This window comes from Mus caroli, chromosome 3 (assembly GCF_900094665.2).
Source record: "Mus caroli chromosome 3, CAROLI_EIJ_v1.1, whole genome shotgun sequence".
Lineage (NCBI taxonomy): Eukaryota > Metazoa > Chordata > Mammalia > Rodentia > Muridae > Mus > Mus caroli.
In genome coordinates this window covers 50811897-50831608 of record NC_034572.1, presented here as the reverse complement: position 1 = coordinate 50831608, position 19712 = coordinate 50811897, and the positions used below count along the sequence as shown (strand labels likewise).

General features: G+C 40.1%; 1 pseudogene; it reads right to left on the bottom strand.

Moving 5' to 3' along the window:
• Positions 1–17719: 17719 nt before the first annotated feature.
• LOC110291500 lies at positions 17720–18906 on the bottom strand (annotated as a pseudogene).
• Positions 18907–19712: the final 806 nt, after the last annotated feature.

Here is a 19712-nt window from a genome sequence, read left to right as displayed (position 1 = left end):
GTTCAAAGTAAAATTAATGATACTATACTTTAAAAAATCTCCAAGCAAGCTAAAATGAAGAAAAAAGGAGTTGTGAAATATAATTTCAGCAAGCATAGTGACTGTGAGTTTTCACTAGGTTTGTATTTTATGTGTCAAATCTCTGGCAATTTCCCACTTAACATCAGGTGTGGGGTTCAACAACAGCTTTACTTAAGTGTCTGTCTGAAGAGGAGGTAAGGGTCACTTTTCTAATTCAATATTTTAGCTTTGATTTTTTAAAAGTATCAGTCACATTTAAACAAAACATGCATTAAATTCCAATTGCTTGCCACATCATTATCTTGAAATAATTCTATCTGCCTTTGGGTTTCAAGTAGAACTTTTATCCACCAGGCAGCAGAGACATGGATTGACCTTAAAATATTGATCACACTTCTAGTGAAATAATTACTAGGACAGATCACTTTCTTTTGCGACTTGTTTGTTTTCTGCCATGGTACTGATAGATTGCTGCAGGAACTGGAAGGGTCAAAGAAAATGTGAATTAGAGCCCTTACAATGTTACAGGAGAGCCATCTGAGTTGGATACAGCTACTGTCTTTGCCAAATGTCAACTTCAGGTAAGAAGTGACACTGGTCTGTTCATGTGTTTATGTGTATATGCTTGTGTGTGTGTGTGTGTGTGTGTGTATGTGTCTGTGAGTGTAAGTCTACTTAATATGAATATCTTACCTCACACAGTTCATACAGACATTCTGGAATCACAGGTGGTAGCCCTGGGAGCATCTAAACAGAGTCCGGTTGGACTGTTGGAAGCTAGGAAGAACTCCATAGAAAATTGTCACAGTCTTTCTAGGGACTAGCCCAGAGCTTTCTATTTCCCCTTTAAAGTGTCTACCCGGCTCACTACACAAACTTCTCTGGTGAGGTTTGCTGAACCAAAGCCCCTGACTTGAGTGACATCTCATTGAGATTATGGGTTGAGTTTTATAACATCAGCCATGTCATTGTTCTTCTATGACCTCAGTATCTAGGTCTCTTCAAACCCTACCCTCCTGCAGTGTCCTCAATAGCTAACACAACTAGGAGAGAGAGCCCTGGCCACATCAGCGCCAAGCAGGGGTTTGGCTATGGCTGGGAGTTTTCCTTATAATGATAGGAGATCTGCTGTGCCTGGAGCAGAGCTATCACACTGTCTGTTAGTCACCTCTCAGCAATCTTGCTTGGAGCCTGGAATGACAATTAAGTGCTTCAGTATCGCGCTGTGTTTCCTGTGACCCTTGCTCATGCTTGACCTTTATAACAGGCTTTCTTTTCTTCCCATCTTTTTTTTTATTCATTTATTTAATTGATAAGAACCTATGACAGGTATGTTTGTAAGCAGATTTCTCTTTGAAAAGAACAATTCAGTGTTATCAAATAAGAACCTAGTTCATTGAAAACTAATTTTAGCTACTCAAGGACATGAGCAAGGTAAGTCAGTGGGTAAAGGCATTTGCTGCCAAGGCTGATGACCTGAACTTGATCCCTGAGATCCATGAAATGGAAGGAGAGAATGGACTCCTGCAGATTAGTTTTCGACCTCCACAGGATTATTGTGCTACCCTAACCTCAAATCAACGCATAAATACAATAAAAAATAAAATAGAAATGGGGTTAGAAATGGAGCCATGTTTTTCTACCTGGGTTTTAAAGGTTGAAGTGAGAGACTTGTTTGAATCATTGCCAGCAGAGTTTGACACTCTCAATATTGGACAAGGCAAGAGAGACCTTGGTGCACTGGGCAATGCTTGTCATTGCAGTTAGGTTTGGGCTCAGGCCCAGAGAAGACTGTTGGGGAAATGTGACTTCTTCAAAGTCTGCATCTTATAGCCCAAATCACAGATTTTTTTTTTTGAAGAAAAAAATTCATAAACAACAAAAATCTAACCTCTATGTGCCCCAAGCATTCAGGGTATACTGTCATTCTTGCCCTGAACTTATCTCTGTGTGTAAAATACCTCAAGCACCAGTCAGGTCTATGAGTGCACAGAAGAGATGTTTGCTTTATTGTTACTAAAAATAAATAATACAAACCACACTGTTTGATACTGGGACACAAGCAGTCTAATTATGATAGTACTCTCTTATAAACACTAATGATTTCCGTCTCTCTAATTGCTCATTTATATTTGCATTTGTCATGTATGTATTCCCAAGGACTGGATGTAAAACTATCCAGTGGATTAGCTGATAGAATGTGCTGCATAAAATAAACCTAGTTTGGGAGGAAGAAGGACTTTTTAATAAAGGACCCATGAGAAAATGTGTCTGAAGCACCAGGAGGCACAGCTGTCAATTCTGAAGGGTGGCACACACAGACTTAAGTTGTTTACTGAGTTTCCTGTAAAAGCTGACTGACCTCTTGCTTTGAGATGACAATGGTGTCACCTTTTAATTCCACACTGAATTGTCTTTGATGCTCTTTTTTCTAGTGAGAAGTTTAAGTGGTATGTTCAGTAGAGTCAAATATATTAAAGTGCTGGGGTCTTTTGCAGGTGTAGTTTTTTGTTTACTAGTCGTAGGTTCTTCTTATCACATTTATTCTGTGCTGTCCCAAAGAAATATCTATAAGGGTGGAAAATTTAGGGAGATGGGTCTTCACATCTAAAAAACAAGCACAATTACCATAATATATTTGTGGTAATTTTAGAAATTATGCTGTGTGTGACACCTTTGACTATATGTAGTGCAAGCTAATGTAGGCCAAACACCTACCTGCTTACAAACTAATTCTAAATCCTGACAACAGAGAAGAATGTGGTACCCCAATTGTGTTAGTCAGCTTCAGTGTGCTAAAACATAATACTAAGGTAAAAAAACCAGCAGGAAATGTTTTGTCTCATTTGTTTCAGAGAGTTCTGTCAGTACCACTATTGCCTGTGAGGAAACAGAATTTCATCACAGGCAGAATGTCGTAAAGTCACCTCAGGGTGGCTGAGAAGCACAGAGAGAGGTTTCCAAAGCTCCCTTTGAGGGTGTATTCCCTGATATCCTAACTTGTTTTCTCTAGGCCTGCCTCCTAAAGGTCCCACCGTTTCTCACCTCCTGAGAATGCCTTATCCTGGCAATCAAGACTTTAGCAAATGAGGGTCTGCAGCTGGCAAAATCACGCTTCTGCTAGAGCATGAGGCAAATCATAGTCAGCTGCTGCAGACAATCTGAAGCAGCCCACATCCTACCTGAGATTAAAATAAAAGCACATTCTTTAAACATTTCTTTATTTTTCTAAAGAGACACAAATTTCAGAATTCTCAAAAAAACAAAACAAAACAAAACAAAACAAAACAAAACAAAAAAACCAAAAAACTCACTGCAGGGGTAGGCCTTACTCCAGAAATCATTAATTAAGAAAATTCCGTACAGCTGTATCTTATGGAGGTATTTTTTTCAACTGAGGTTACCTCATTCCAGATAACTATCTGTGTCAAATTGACATAAGGCTAGCCATCATAATACCTTTGTTTATATATGGATTTGCTGATTAACTGAGAAAATTCTAGTAGAGACCAAAGAGAGGATACAATTACACTTTCCCCTGGGACTCCAGAGAAGAGTTGATAAAAGTCTGTGCTGCAGAAATTACATTGTGTCTGGAGAAATTACAAGTTTCCCTTGGTGTAAAGAAGAACCAGAATAATTAGGAGGCTGACACAGACAGAATATTCTACGCTGCTGCCTTCAGTTTGACGACATCTCATTTTTTTAAAAATTTAATTATTTTATTTATTTATAGTCTATCCATTGCCCCTCTCATGGTCCCCCCTCCCACAGTTTCTCATCCCATTCCCTCTCCCCCTTGCCTCTGAGAGAGTGCCTCCTGACCCCTTTTCCGTGGGGTCTCAAGTCTCTCAAGGAATAGGTGCATTTTCTCTCACTGAGGCCAGATTAGGCAATCATCTACTATATACATGACAGGGGTCTTGGACCAGCCCATCTATGCTGTCTGGTTGTTGGCTCAGTCTCTGCGATCTCCCAGGGGATTGGGTTAATTGAGGCTGCTGATCTTCCTATGGGGTCTCCCTCCCCTTCAGCTCCTTTAATCCCTCTCCTAATTCCTCCAGAGGGGTTCCCAACTTCAGCCCAATGGTTGGGTGTAAGTATCTGCATCTGTCTCAGTCAGCTGCTGGTAGGGCCTCTCAGAGGACAGTCATTCTAGGCTCTTGTCTATAACCACATCATAGCATTAGTGACACTAATAGTGTTAGGCCTTGGTGTACCCCTCCCACCTCACCCCCACACCCCCACCCCTGCTCCCTTGAGATGGAGCCCAAGTTGGGCTGGTTACTGGACAGCCTTTCCTTCAGTCTCTTCTTCATTTTTGTCCCTGAAGTTCTTTTAGACAGGAACAATTCTGGGTCAGAAATGTTGACTGTGGGTTGGTAAACCTGTCCTTCCACTTGGGGCCCTATCTATCTACTGGACATGGACTCTTTGAGTTCCCTCTCCCCACTGTTGGGCATTTTGGCTAAGGTCACCCCCATTGAGCTCTGGGAGTCCTTCCCATCCTAAGTCTCTGGGACTTTCTAGAAGGTCCTCCCTCCTGCCACCCCCAGAAGCTGCATATTTCCATTCATTCTTCTGGTCCTCTGCATGGAGGGGACACAGTATCTGTGCTGTTCCTAGCCCCTCACTAGGTACATGGATGACAGGGACTGAGGCACATGTCTTTTCCTCATGGATCATCCATTCCAGGCAAGGGCATGAAGTAGGGCAATCTGTGCATGCTGACAAAATGCACTGCCAAGGAGATATTAAAGATTCAGGAGGCTTTAGGGAAGCTGAGCAAGCCAGGCAACAAGTTGTCCTTCAGGAAGAATCAGGAAATGCCTCTCATTTCCACTTTTTAGATTCTGAAAACAAGATAATCAGAAAGTGGATATTTTTGTTTTGAAACTTCAAAACTTGACACAGGAAAGAGTAAATGTTTTAACTTCCAATACCAGTTTAATCTTTTGAAAGAATTTAAATCAAGCTAATCAAAAATTTGTCATTATTTTGTGTGTTTTAAAACAATTCAAACATATCACATGATATCCAACACAAACATCTTATTGAGCAAGAAGTGTTCCATCCAGCGGGGCAGTGGTGGCACACACCTTTAATCCCAGCACTTGGGAGGCAGAGGCAGGTGAATTTCTGAGTTTGAGTCCAGCCTTGTCTACAGAGTGAGTTCCAGGACAGCCAGGGCTACACAGAGAAACCCTGCTTTGAAACAAAACAAAACAAAACAAAACAAACAAACAAAAAAGAAGTGTTTCATCCATCAGCAACTGAGTCTGACCTGGCCCTGTAAGGGATAGAATGACAGGGTTTCTGCCCCTGGAACAGAGCCAGCAGGGTGTGAGCTTCCACAAGGGGCTGGGCAAAAGGGCTGCAGTTTCATGGGATAATCAAAAGGGAACCTGGGGTAATGACTGAATTGATATGTAAATAAAAGATGAATTGATCTTAAAGAGATGAGCTATCCAGAGAGTTTTTTTTTTTTTTTATTATTATATGTAAGTACACTGTAGCTGTCTTCAGACACTCCAGAAGAGGGAGTCAGATCTCGTTACAAGATGGTTGTGAGCCACCATGTGGTTGCTGGGATTTGAACTCTGGACCTTTGGAAGAGCAGTTGGGTGCTCTTACCCACTGAGCCATATCACCAGCCCACCAGAGAGTTTTAAAACTTGCAAAAAAATCTGTCTCCAGCAGAGAGCTGTCTGAGATCTCCAGAGAAAGGAGAGAGAGAGAGAGAGAGAGAGAGAGAGAGAGAGAGAGAGAGAACAAGAGAAATCTGGAAAGCTGTCTTGAACATCAACTTGAACCCATGATTTGACTTGTTTTTTCCTTTGTTTTGCCCCTGCCAGACACCCCTTACTCAGAAGCCTTCTTCAAGCCCAGGCTGGTTCTTGGCAGTGGTAGGTTCTAGGCCTCACTGTTCTCTTTCAGGGAGAGCAACTTCACGTTTACTTTCACACTCCCACCTTACACATAAGTTCCTCAATAGCTTTGCATATTTATACCTCTTCATGCAAGAGAGAATCTATGTTACCATAGTAATACTTGCTTTTGTAAGTTGTTCAGTAGGTAGCCTAGACAGTTCTTTAAAGTTTCTTATTATAAAAAGGGCCATAAGAATGACCAGAAATAATAATTATGTTTTCATTTTATCATAGTTCAATAAAATGATCAATTTTTTTTTTCTGTATATGACAAATCTCCAGAAGGCTGGTGATTGTAGGGTTTTTTTTTGTTTGTTTGTTTTTTGTTTTTTGTTTTGTTTGTTTCTAAACAACCACATAGAAAAAGAATAATGGAATTGCATCAAGTTAACAAATGATGGTGGCTCTGTGGTGTACTTGTCAAGTGTTAGTCATGGAACTAAACACTCTATATGTATTCTGTTACGTGACATCTCACAAAAGTCCTACAAGATAGAGCAGTCCTGTTCTAGAGATATAGGAGAGGGAGAGGAGACCCTGTGTGCCCTGTCATTGTTTAAGAACAGTCTAAGGGGATTGTGAGCACAAAGTCTGGTACTGAAAAACTCACAACGTGAGAACTCCCTCACATTCTGACTCAGGAGAGGTGACACCCCAAATCACTCACGAGAAATGGTCTTGATGCAAACCACAAGAGGACTTTTATTCTAAGAGCGCTCTGGGGCCCACAGTCGTACACCACACAGGGTAGAGGACTGTGTGGGCCCCGAGTAGCTGGTGGAGGGGGTATTTAAATGAAACCACAACTCAAGGGGGTGGGGAGGGCGTTGTTGGAAAATACAAAAAAATACCAGTTAAGAGTCATGAGGGAGTGGGAGTCAAGACAGTTTCTATGAGTCTCTAACAGTAGCACATTTGCATAGCGGGGTCCAGGAGCAGTCAGGGTGGGTCAGGGTGACTTTCTTTGAACAACACTCCCCAAACTCAGGAAGCAGGTGGGTGGAGGAATGTTGGTATCTGTTTTATGATTAGCATGCCTTGGAGCATTGAGTCACAAAGGTCACATTCTCAAGCCTGGGCCTAAAGGCCTAGTTTTTTTGTTTTTACGTTAACACTTTTTCAGTACCATTCCTCATCACTAGGCCGATAGCTCTTCCCACTGAATTCATCTGAGGGTTGGTTGGGCTTTTCACAGAAAAACCTCCAGTTCATCTGCTGCCCAGTTCCCTAAAGAAACACAACATTCACTGGCCTTAGTGAAATGCCACTCAACAGTCATAGTAAAACAGCTCAAGTAAAGAGTGAAAGAGTACTTGGAGCAAATGTTAAAGCTGATTGTTATTTTAATGCTGGTAGTGATGGTGGTAGCTAATGATATTTAAAACATGTGGTCAAGGGGCTGATGAGATGGCTCAGTGGTTAAGATCACATACTGCTTTGCTAGGGGAGCCAAGTTCAATTCCCAGCACACATCAGACAGCTCACACCTACTTGTAACTACAGGTCCATGAGGCCTACACCTCTATCATATCATGTGCACACACTCACATACAGACACATACACAGAATCAAAAAGGGAGCACAAACACACAAATCTTTGTAAATGTTATCAACATATATAAAATATTGTACCATAGAGTCTAATTATTTCTAGAAAAAATTATTTAAAAATACTATCAGGATAGAGGGTAAACATAAATGTGTTTGATATTAAAATGATTTATAAAAGCATGACTTTCTTCATGGACAAAAACCAAAAGTTGTGAACATTTCTAATCAGTCACATAAATACCTAATAACCAAATAAGGTAGATAACTTTAAACATAATCTAGGAAATGCAAATTAAAACCTACCAGTCTATACTCTGTTTTCCCTCTCAAATTGGTGGTGGTGAAAAATACTGATAACATCAAAGGAAGGAGAATATGCTAAATATGACCAATGGACTTATAATGGAAAAAACTAGCTATAATTTTTCTAGAGAGAAGTCTGAAGCCCTAAAAAATGTTATATCTATGTAAGGGTTACTAGGTATTAATTATATTAAAGTACTATTTCATGACATAAAAATGGTAGAAAGTAAAAAATGGCATTATAAAATGTTGACTTTGTAATGAAAGCATGTTCCCTGATGCTAATTCATAAACCCACTGATACTATATTTGGAGCTGAGTTCAGTTCCCCTTCTCTACCACAAAAGCGTCATAGTAATAGTCTGCCTACGTCAGACAGTCGTGTCTTAATGAGTACCACACAATGTCTTTTTCTTATTCCCAATCTGCAGATACTGGGCTTGTTTCCCAATTGTCCTGGGCAAAGTGAAACATCACCACTTGTTGGTGAAGCCAGCGGGAAATTAATTCTACTGTAATGCAACCTTGTGACTTTAAATGTAGTCTTCTAGCCATTAAATTTGTTTAGTTCTGAGAACATTTATCTTCTGCTTTTTTTAAAGAAGCTTTCTGACCCTCAAAGCTTTGTCATCATCTCAAACATCATCATCATCATTTTCAAACATGAATGCATGCCAAGGACCAGCCTCAATTTGGAGAAGGGTTCTGAGAGAAAGGATGTTTGAGAGCAGAGAAACAAAGGACTGGAAGTCAAATTGTGGTGAGGTCAAGCTGACAGCCTATGTTCTACTCCAGATGGCAACCTAAATAGCTCTCTGTAGATAGCTCTTGGCTCAGTATTCTGCTTGGGATAACTTTTCATATTGCTCTCTCTCAATCTCTCTGTCTCTGTCTCTGTTTCTGTCTCTCAGAGTCTCTCTCTCTTTCTCTCTCTCTGTGTATGTGTGTGTTCTACTCAGAACAGCTTTTAAGACTGTTCTCTATCTGTTTTTTGCTGGAGACAGCTTTTTGTTGTTGCTCTTCTAAAAATCTCTCTGGTTGAGACAGCTAGCTTTCTGCTTGAGATAGCTCTGTCTGGTTGAGACAGATCTCTCTGCTAGTAAAAATTCTAAAATATCTCTGAATAGCTCATGGGTTTTTGACCAGTCAGAAAAGCTGCTATAGAAAATGCTTGGATCTTCTGACCAAGTCAGAAATCGTGTTAGAAAAATTCTAAAAGTATTTCTTGGGTTTTCTGATCAAAATCAGAAAGCCAGAAAATATTCTAAAAGATCTGGGTTCTCTCTTCAGACAGTCTTCTCTGCTTAGCTGAAAGAAAACATTCTAAAAGAGCTGTGCTATCTCTCTAAGTAATTCTTGGGTTTCTCAACCAAGCTCAGAAATCCTTTTAGAAAAAAATTCTAAAAGAGCTATGTTTTGCTCTCCATGCATTTTCCAACCAAAATTGGAAGTTCTGTTAGAAAAAAACTTGAAGAGCTGTGTTTGCTCTCCAGAGATCTCCGGACAGCTCAGGTCTCACTAGAAAAAAGTTGCTAAAGAAGTGTTACCACTTTTTGCTACTTCTTCTTGTGCAGACCCAAAACCCAGTTTTAAATTTACATATCAGTTTTGTTATTTATTCCAGGTTCCATCTTGACCATCCCACAAATCGAATTCTATGACTCTTAGGAAAAGGACAGGAAGTAACATTTTTCTTTTTTTAACATTTCAAAAAGAATTCAGATGTTTGTCTGCCTTTGTAAATTTAGCTGGTTGGAGATTACCATACTGTGCCTGGACCTAAATTCCATCTGTCTTAGGCCGACCTTGAACTCAGGAATCTATTGCCATTTTATCTGCTTGCCTTTAGTGTAGTTGCCTCTGTTTTTCTAGGTTTGAGAAGCCCCTCATATAATACATATTGCTTCCTTATATTTTGCATAGTTGAGAAATTATATATGTTTGAACTCATGTTTTTAGAGTTCTTTCGTATAGCCTTAAGGGCTGTCCTGAAGGTCACAACCTTCTACCATTTTGCAGAGACCTAGACACACCTTCACTTGCTGGGTTTGTGCTGTCTCTGATTATCAAGGAGTCTTTAACCTTGGCAGAGAAGACATTGCTTGAAGGAGGAACATGAAAATCCGTACTCTATTATACAAACACACACACATATATACAAGCCTTATGCCCACAGCATATGCCCATCAGCACTCATGGAGTCCCATGCCCTGCTGGCTCTGTTTCAGGAGGCAGGAAGCATGTCATGACATCCCTTACAAATGGCAAAGCAGAACTCAGCAAGTACAGATCCATCTTTGGACCAACACTCTGCTTTCTCCGTTGTTTCTGCATGAGTTCCCTCTTATACCACTGTTATCTATAGACTATTCCTTGAGTCTACCCCAGTCTCTCTATTTCTGCCACCTTACCTTAGATTTAATCTAAGATAAACTCTTTCTTGGATGGGAAGGTATGCTGCTGAATGTGGCTAGAAGTGGGGACCAGGGTGTTTCTGTCTCTTTGCACAGCCACACTGCCATAGACATGCCTTAGAAGTGTGTCTCCTAGATTATTTTGTAAGACTCTGGGGAGTCTTAGCTTACTGGGGATCCATGATCAATGCAAAAAGCAAGAGGAATTTATTGTTCCAGTGCACTGGGGTCATTCCAGACCCGAAGGAGAGGTGGCGACCCCCAGCACCTGTTCTGCCAGTTTTTATATGGTTTCTAGGGGCAGAATAGAGTATCAGCAACTAGGTACAAAATGATTGGCAGAACAGTGCACCCTTTAAACTGATTGACCTTAGGGAAAGAGGTGACAAGGACTTCCCTTGTCTGAAGGTGGGTAAGGGTCCTGTGGAATGTGTCCCCACCCGAAGGTTGGTTACTACCCTGTGGTCCAAGGAATGTTAATTAGCCTGTCCCTTCCGGAGGGGCCAGTGTTTCATGTGTTTCAGTGTTTCCCAAAGTTCCTGAGCTGACCTCAATTTCAAATCCTGTCAATTTAACAGTTAAGATTGACAATCCTGGGGCTGGTGAGATGGCTCAGTGGGTAAGAGCACCCGACTGCTCTTCCGAAGGTCCAGTGTTCAAATCCCAGCAACAACATGGTGGCTCACAACCATCCGTAATGAGATCTGACTCCCTCTTCTGGAGTGTCTGAAGACAGCTACAGTGTACTTACATATAANAAAAAAATCTTAAAAAAAAAAAAAGTAAAAAAAAAAAAAAAGATTGACAATCCTTTTCGAAAAACCAAAAAAAAAAAAGATTGACAATCCCAAGTCCTCCCCTTATCAACTTGATGTCCATGAACACCACCTTTCCCCCAAGAAGATCACTTTTAAAAATGTATAATAATTTAACTCTTTGAGAATTGTATAATGCATACATTCATTGCATTTTGATCATTTCACACTCTAATTTCTCTCAAATTGTCCCACTCAATTTCATCTTCTGTTTGTGCATCTTTGTTTGTTATAACCCACTGAATCTAATTTATACTGCCTATTTACTCCTGCTTGTAGAGCCATCCACCAGAGTATATTCAATCTACCATTGGCCACACCCTTTACGAGAACTGATTCTCCCTTCCTTAAGAAGCCAAGTCCATGTTTGAATGTTGACTGAATTGATCTTGTGAGCATCTCTTTTTAACAATCATTCTACTACAATATTCAAAGGCTCATGGCAACATGTATGTAGTTCACCTGTAAGAGTTCCCCAAATCTTAACAGCCCCCCAAATCTTAACAAAATGTAATAGTTCAAAAACCCAAAGTCTCTCCTTAGACTTAAGGTAAACTCTTAACTGTGAGCCCCTGAATTTTTGTTTTAAAGTTACATCTTTAAAATACACTTTGATAGGTATAGATTAGACATTCCTATCATTCCAAAGGGGAAGGAGGAGAGGAAATCAAGGAAAAACTGGACCAAAGCAAAATTGAAACCAATCAGGACAAATACCAGGACAAATTGTACAGCTCTGGGTTCAGCATTTAGTGGCTTGGGGTGGCACCATATGGGCTTCACCAGATTTGGATAACTGTGTTCAGTTATAACCTGCTATAAGGTGCCACCTTCTCAATGAGTTTTGACATGGCCTTTCCTCTTTGTGCATGGAAAGGAAACTATGTCTAGTGTTCCTTCATCTTCTTATTAGATTAGAGCCCCACCTTTTTTATAAACCCCACTTAACCCTAAATTACCATTTGCATTAGTGGTTTTATCTCTAAAAACAAAGTAGGAGTTAAGGTTTCAACACATGAGTTTCATGAAGGAATTTCAGTGTTGAATTTCCTTTCAGTTGAATTTCAATCCAGTCCTTATCTTAGCTAACTTTCTGTTTCTGCAGCAAAACACATAACCAAGGCAACTTATAGAAAAAGAGTTTATTGGGGTTTATATTTCTAGAAGATTAGAGTCTATGCCCATCACGTCAGGGAGTATGGTAGCAGGTATGCAGGCATGGCATTAGAACAGTAGCTTAGAGCTTACATTTGATCCACAAGCATAAGGCAGAGAGAGGAGAGAGAGAAGAGAAGAAGGAGGGAGGGAAGAAAAGAAGGAGAGAGGAAGGGAGCAAGCGAATGAGTGACGAGCGCGTGCGCGAGAGAGATAATGTATGTGTCAGGGAATGGTATGAGCTCTTAAAACCTCAAAGCCCACATCTAGTAGCAATAAGGCTACATCTCCCAATGCCCCACTCCTTCTCAAAGCGTTCCACCAACTGGGACCAAGAATTCAAACATACATGCATATGGAGAGTATTCTCATTCAAACCACCATAGTCCTTAAGAGTCATCAGTTTTTTTTTTTTTTTTTTTTTTTTTTTTTTTTTTTTTTTTGGTTTTCTGAGACAGGGTTTCTCTGTGTAGCCCTGGCTGTCCTGGAACTCACTGTAACTCTGTAGACCAGGCTGCCATCAAACTCAGAAATCTGCCTGCCTCTGCCTTCCAAGTGTTGGGATTAAAGGCGTGAGCCACCACTGCCCAGCGAGTCATCAGTTCTTAAACATCACTGCTTATGAAGATCACCTGGAAGATTTGTTAAAACACAGATGACTGGGTTTAAAAGGCAGGGTCAGGGAAGCTTTGTCGTTAAAGTGCTTGATGTACAAGAATGAACCAGAAAATAACTAAACAACTTCACACACACACACACACACACACACACACACACACACACACACACTTTTCCCAGAAATTAAGTGTATCATTTGGGCAAAAGTGTATCATTTGGGCAAATAGCAGGTTTCAAATCTGCAGAGTTATCTATAAATGATGGGTAATGTTATGTAAAGAGGGGAGTCCACACTTTGTGCCAATGCATTTAGAACAATGAACACATGAACACGCTCTGTTTATTTGAAGCATGCTAGTTGGTGATCATCATGTGAGTTGATATCGTGGGCCATGAGATGAGCAAACTAAATTGATTCACCATGGGAAGCTCTGTTAAAGAGGCTGAATTGCAGCTTTTAGTATCTTCTTGAATGAATATTCACTCTGGACTCTCAGTAATATATACATACATACATACATACATACATATACAAACACACACATATATATGCAGATATCCCATATAAACATGTATGTATATATGTATGACATCATATTCTTACATAATGTCAGATAAATTTTGACACATGCAAAACACGGAGCCATCCTGATGAGCAAATAGCAAACATTCTTACTGCTTCTGAATGTCTTTGTTCTCTTGTGACTATCCCCACTTTCATGACCCTTTGGGCAACTAACAATTGGCTTCTTTATTTCTTACATTAGTTTGAATTTTATAGAAAATGATTCATACAGTATATAGTCTGGCTTCTTTAGCCTAACATTTAAAATGTTTAAAATACAATGTATGTGTAAAACTCCATTCCTTGTTATGGAGTAGGATTTTATTGTACATATACTATTTTACTTTCTATTTGTATGATCAAAAGCAACTTGGAGAGGAGGTTTTATTTGCCTTACACATCCTAATCATAGTCCATCGTTAAGGGAAGCCAAAGCATGAATTTAAGCATGGCAGGAACAATAGAGGCAGAGACCTTGTGTCCGTGGAGCTCTCACCTTGCTTTTTTTTTTTTTTAAACCCAGGACCACTTGCCCAAGAATAGCACCACCTACAGTGGGATGGACCCTCCACACATCAATCATTAATCACGAAAATGGCCTATAGGCCCATCTGAGGAAGGACATTTTCTCAATTAAAATAACTTCTATCCAGATAGCCCTAGCTGTGTCAAGTTAATAAAAAGTTAGTCAATATAATGCGGTAAATTAAAACTTGCATGTTCTATCACCTACTGAGAGCACTGAGCTATTTCTATTGACCCACCAATATTATTTCATTTCTTTATGGTCATCTTACAAAAAATAATCATTATTTATTCTTGCTTTTGGAGAAGGAAGTCTTGCTGGGAACTAGTATTTGCCTGAGGCACAAAGACAGAATTCAGAGCACAAAGGTATAAATTATTAAAACATGTATTTAAACTGAGAGGGCGCTAGTGCCTCCCCTTCCCCAAGTGCTTGTTGTAGAAATTTAAGTGATGGCCCACAAGCTTTAAGATTTGTTTTCATTCTGAATAGAGTCAACACGTCCTTTATTAAGTAAATGTTTATGCTTTTTTACTGAAATTAATCCAGAACATATGTCATTGTATGGAAATATTCCTGAATGCTCTACCAAATAGCCTTCTCTTCCTACAGGAGCAGTAGAATGCTGGAATTGACTCCAGCCAGCTCATAAAAGATGACAGTTATGTTTTTTAGGAGTTAGACATAGTTACTATGCAAATTATGTAACTTATTTTCAAACAAATATATTGCACTTACAAAAGTAAAACAACTAGAAACTCATTGTTTCATAGCTATACTTCTCCTACTTTTATCCAGATGTTGGAGGTTATTTACTTCTGTCACATCTGTGGGGCATGGGAGAAGGGGGTAATGTGTCTGCTGAACAATGGGAATTAGGAAGACCCAGTTCTACATTCAATGCTATAACATAGATACCTTGAAATCATCCTTGGTAGGAATAGTTATATCATAGAATTTGGCAAATGTTATTAACCAAAGCATATTTATTATTTTCTGATTATGTGGACTTGGAACATGGTGGGGAAGGTGATATTCATGCAGCTGGAGGCATTACACTGTTACCAGCACATGCCTGGAAGCATATTGTTTGAGTATTTAAAAAGAAAAACGATTACACAATTCATCAAAGGACGTGTTGCTATCATTGATAAATGACTTTCAGTATGTCTCTTCATTGCCTTACTTTCACCTTGTTTGTGACATAAGCAAAATGTCTCCTAGTATTCATAGTGAGAGTACTCTTGTTAACAATTTACAGCACACTATCCTACGAAAGGGTGTCAAGGCTTTGAAGTTGAAAAGCAAAACAAATCCAAAAGCTGTAAGGAGTTTTAATGTCTGTAAAACTAGTTTCAGTTTACACCTCATTGGAAATCAAAACCACAGAGAAAAATAAGATAATGAAATTAGAGAGGCTAATTAAAGTATAAAAGAGTGACTTAAAACAATTTAAAACATTATATATACATATATGTGTGTGAATATGTGTGTATATAATATATATATAATTTTATGTGTATATTATATATAATTATATATATAATTTTTTTGAATGAAAATCTTCAGCACAACTAACTAAGGCTGGAGGGTTGGGGGGGGGGAGGAGCCAGTTTTCTTTAAGAGTCTAGCATCTGGTTTTTTGAATACTACAGAGGATGGCCCCATGAGTATATGGGCAGCACAAATTAGACTCAATGTGTGTGTGCAGGGGCAAAGTTGGGAGGGTGGAGTTAGAACTGAGAACTGAGGAGAGTTAGTGAGAGTAGTGGAGGAGAATATGACCAAAATACAAACACTGATGTAGGAAATGCTCAAATATTAAAGACTGTCTGTTGCAGTAAATCTCCTCCCAAATATGCCCCAGCAATGAAAACATAACACAGCAATATGAATACATGCTGTGCGCCTAGATTGGGCTGATCTACTGCTACCCTCCCATCTTCCACAGCTTATGAGACCCCTTAGAACTTGTGGTTTCTCCAGGCCATGTGCTTCTTCTCCCCTTTTCTTCTTTCTCCTCCTCTGCATCCTCTCCCTCTTCCATTTTCTCCTTCACCTTCCCTTTTATCTTCCCAATCATCAGCTCTCCTTTATTTTACAAATTAAGGTGGGAAGCAGGTTTACAGGTTTACAGGTTTACCTGGTGCTGACTCATTCCCTGTTGGCAACCCCTCACAGCAGAACAGAATTAACATCAAATATAATTAGCCCCAGGGCTATCCACAACAATCTCTATCAGTATCTTCTGCCCAGGGTAACATCTATTGTCAGTTTTTGTTTGTTTGTTTTTAAAAAAAGATGCTCTAACCTTTAATTTCTGAGAGGAAACCAAAGCAAATGGTAATAGCGTATATTGTTTTGGGGAGTCTCTTCAGCACCCCCTGACCAATATGTTAAATATTTCATGGGTCCTGGGAGGAGCATTATCATTTTATGTAGACATATATATTTTTTAAATGAAGTAAAGTAGATTTATATAACAAAGTGTTTCTGTTTGGCTTTACAACCATTCTTAATGTTATTTATCTTTCCCCTTTTCCCTCACCATCTGTCTTTATAGCACCTATATAGTATCCTATTGCTGAAGACACGATATACTTCAGACGTAGGAGGAATCAATCTGGTACTAACCTCAAAGCCTCCTTTTCCCTAAGATCTAGCTTTCTAGTATTAAAATGAACTCGTCCGCAGCCTGTGAACCACAACAATGGCCAGCTAAGAAAGCTCTCCTCAGTCATGCAACCAGGTACTAACATCTTGGGGGCAACCAACAACTGCCTAACTGTACTTACATCCCAATTAGAGAGCTAATGTTTGCAAGACCGGAAGGACTTGTGTCTGGTCCTATAAACCTTACCAACTACCCATGAGGAGACCACAGATCTTATAGGACAATGATAACTTCCATTTTTGTAAATCAATAGAGATTCCAACTGAATTCTAGCTATCATTATACCTACAGATACTTGTAGTGCTCACCCCTCATCAAATAAACTTCATTTTGCAGTAGGTGGAGGCTACTACAGAGAGCTACAGCCCCTCAAAATGGAGAGAATCAGTGCCTATGGGGTGCCTACCCCCAGTAGGAACATTTAGAACACAACCCTTATACCTAAGGCTCAAGGAACATCAGAGAAAAGGGAATAGAATGATTCTAAGAGCCAGAGAACCAGGACACCAGCTGAGAGATAATGTCTTCTTAGACAGGGCAGTAATGTTGCATCCATAAAAATTTCTTTTTGAGACAGGTTTTCTCTGCATGTCCTAGTCTTTACACAAGGCTGACCTCAAACTCATGGAAATCCACTTGCCTCTGTCTTCTGGATTAAAGTCGTGCACCACCATTGCCTGGCACCTACCTATAAAGTCTTAACAATATGATTGCCGGCTCAAGGTCTACATAATGATCACACCGTTCTACATGTCAATTCTCGAACACAAGTCTCCATCCCTAAATGAAGATACAGGCAATCCATGATTGCTGAGAGATAGAGAATCAATTTTCTCCAAGAAAGAGCACCCTACATAGATTAGCCAGTATAGTGATAAATGCTAAACACATGCACACATGGGCAACACTAGTTGAACTTAGTAAACATATAGATGAATATATAAATTACTTTTATTTATTTATTCACCCTTAAATAGTTATTTATTGGCAGTGACTGGAAGGGATGGCAGATTTAGCATTCACAGACAACACTGCACACACGAAGGCAGCAAGAGTGACAGGAAAGGGCCTGAAGGCCCCTCTTCAATAGTAAGAAGGTAGGCAGGGGGCCTGGAGTATTGATGGAGCAGCCTTAGATCAGGTCTGGTTAGTAGGCATGGTTAGAACTGAAGAGAGATTCACTGGCTGCGTCTCCAGACTGGCAATTTGGCGTATACTTTCCCTTGACAAGCAAGGCTGTTGTCCAGGGCTCACTTGATGTACTCCTCTGGGGCTGCCTTCAGGTTCTCCTTCTTCCCACCCCAGGTCTTTAGAGCAGAGGCGTACAGGGCTCAGCCATAGGAGAAAGTCAAGGCCCATTGCTTCAGTAGGGGACACTTGTTGATAGCCTTGAGGTTGATGGATGCCTCTTCCTCACTCTGCCCTCCAGACAGGAAAGTGACCCCAGGAACAGCAGGGGGCACTGTGCAACGAAGTGCTGTGACCGTTGCCATGGCAATCTCCTTATTGGAAAATTTCTGGGTGCAAGCATGGCCAGGGGTGACCATGTTGGGCTTCAGCAATGTGCCTTCCAGATAGATATGGTGGTCGCTCAGAGCCTTGTAGATAGCCGCCAGTATCTTCTCAGTCATAGCTGGCGGCGCTTCAAGTCATGGTCCCCATCAGGGAGAATTTAAGGCTCCACAGTGGGTACAATTCTATTCTGCTGGCAGATGCTGGCATAACGGGTCAGAATATTGGCATTTTCCATGATGGCAAGGGCTAAGGGAGTATGTTCCCCAATCTTTAGCACACAGCGCCACTTGGCAAAGTCGGCTCCATCCTTCTGATATTGGGCACAGCGTTCAGACAGGTCATCCAGATCTTGGGTAGTGGTCTCACCATTGGTTCCTGCCAGGGGCATCACACCCTTATCTACCTTAATGCCCACAACACCACCCTTGGACTTGATAACTTGGGGGAAGGGACGTCCATCATCTGCCTTCTGGTACAGTGTCTCGTGAGAATCAACCCCCCACCCCCCTAATGCAGGGATTCACACGGTCATCATCAGTCAGCAACAGCTGACAGTAGAAGTGCCCGTTCTCCTAGGTGTTCTTGGTGCCAATGGACTGCAGGGGCTTGTCAATGCTTCCAGTGGATTCGTCTGCAGCCAGGATGCCCTTGCCTGGAGCCACAATTTGGTGAGCGATGTCAGAGAGCTCCTTCTGCTCTGGGGTCAGTTCTGAGTATGAGTAGGGCATGGCGCAGTAATTTCCTGGCACAGGACGGGGTGGGTATACTGGGTACGCCAGTGGTTAGGTGAAAAGACAAAGGAGCAAAGGTGGCTGGGGTCACCAGAACCTCGTTCTGCCAAATTATTTATATTTATATATATGACAAAGTCATCAACTTTAGGTAGGGTGGAAGGCACAAGCCACACAGGAGAAGTTGGAGGGGGAGAGGAAGGGATAGAAATAATGTGTTTACACATTGTGTATGAAATTCTCAAAAACTATTTTTTTAAAAAAAAAAGTAAAAGGAAGAGATGGTCTATGAATAAATGGGCATGAATCTTGTTTTTGCAACATAAATTTGAATAAATTATAATACAAAGTAATAAAATTGGAAAATTTGTACTTATTCTTCTCTACTTATTTTGTCCCAAAGCTTCATCCATTTGATACTTTGGTGTGTGAAATAATATGTTTGGACATAGCATCATTTATTTAACTATTATTTTTAAAAGAATCCATATTAGAATTTAAGCAAATTCAGCTATCATTGAAGCATTTTAATATCTACATAGTTTTTATTCTCTCTGAATTATGAGGAACAAATCACATTCTTACTTTGAATAAAAGATACTTGAGTAAAAGATACTTTGAGTAAAAGATATTTGAGTGTAGATTTTACAAAATCACATTAAATTTGTTTATATTATTTTCCTCAAATATCTGGAGCCAGTCCTTATATAATGTAACTTTGTCCATTTCCTTGAAATCCCCTGGCATCCTATACACAAGAAGATCTACTGCCCATCGCTATCATGAAAGAAAGCAGTACCATAGCCAACCTAATGATATTACCTAAAACTCTCTTTCTTCAAGAGAATCTCTGACAAGTGTCTATTCATTTCTTTGACATTAAATGAATTTGGA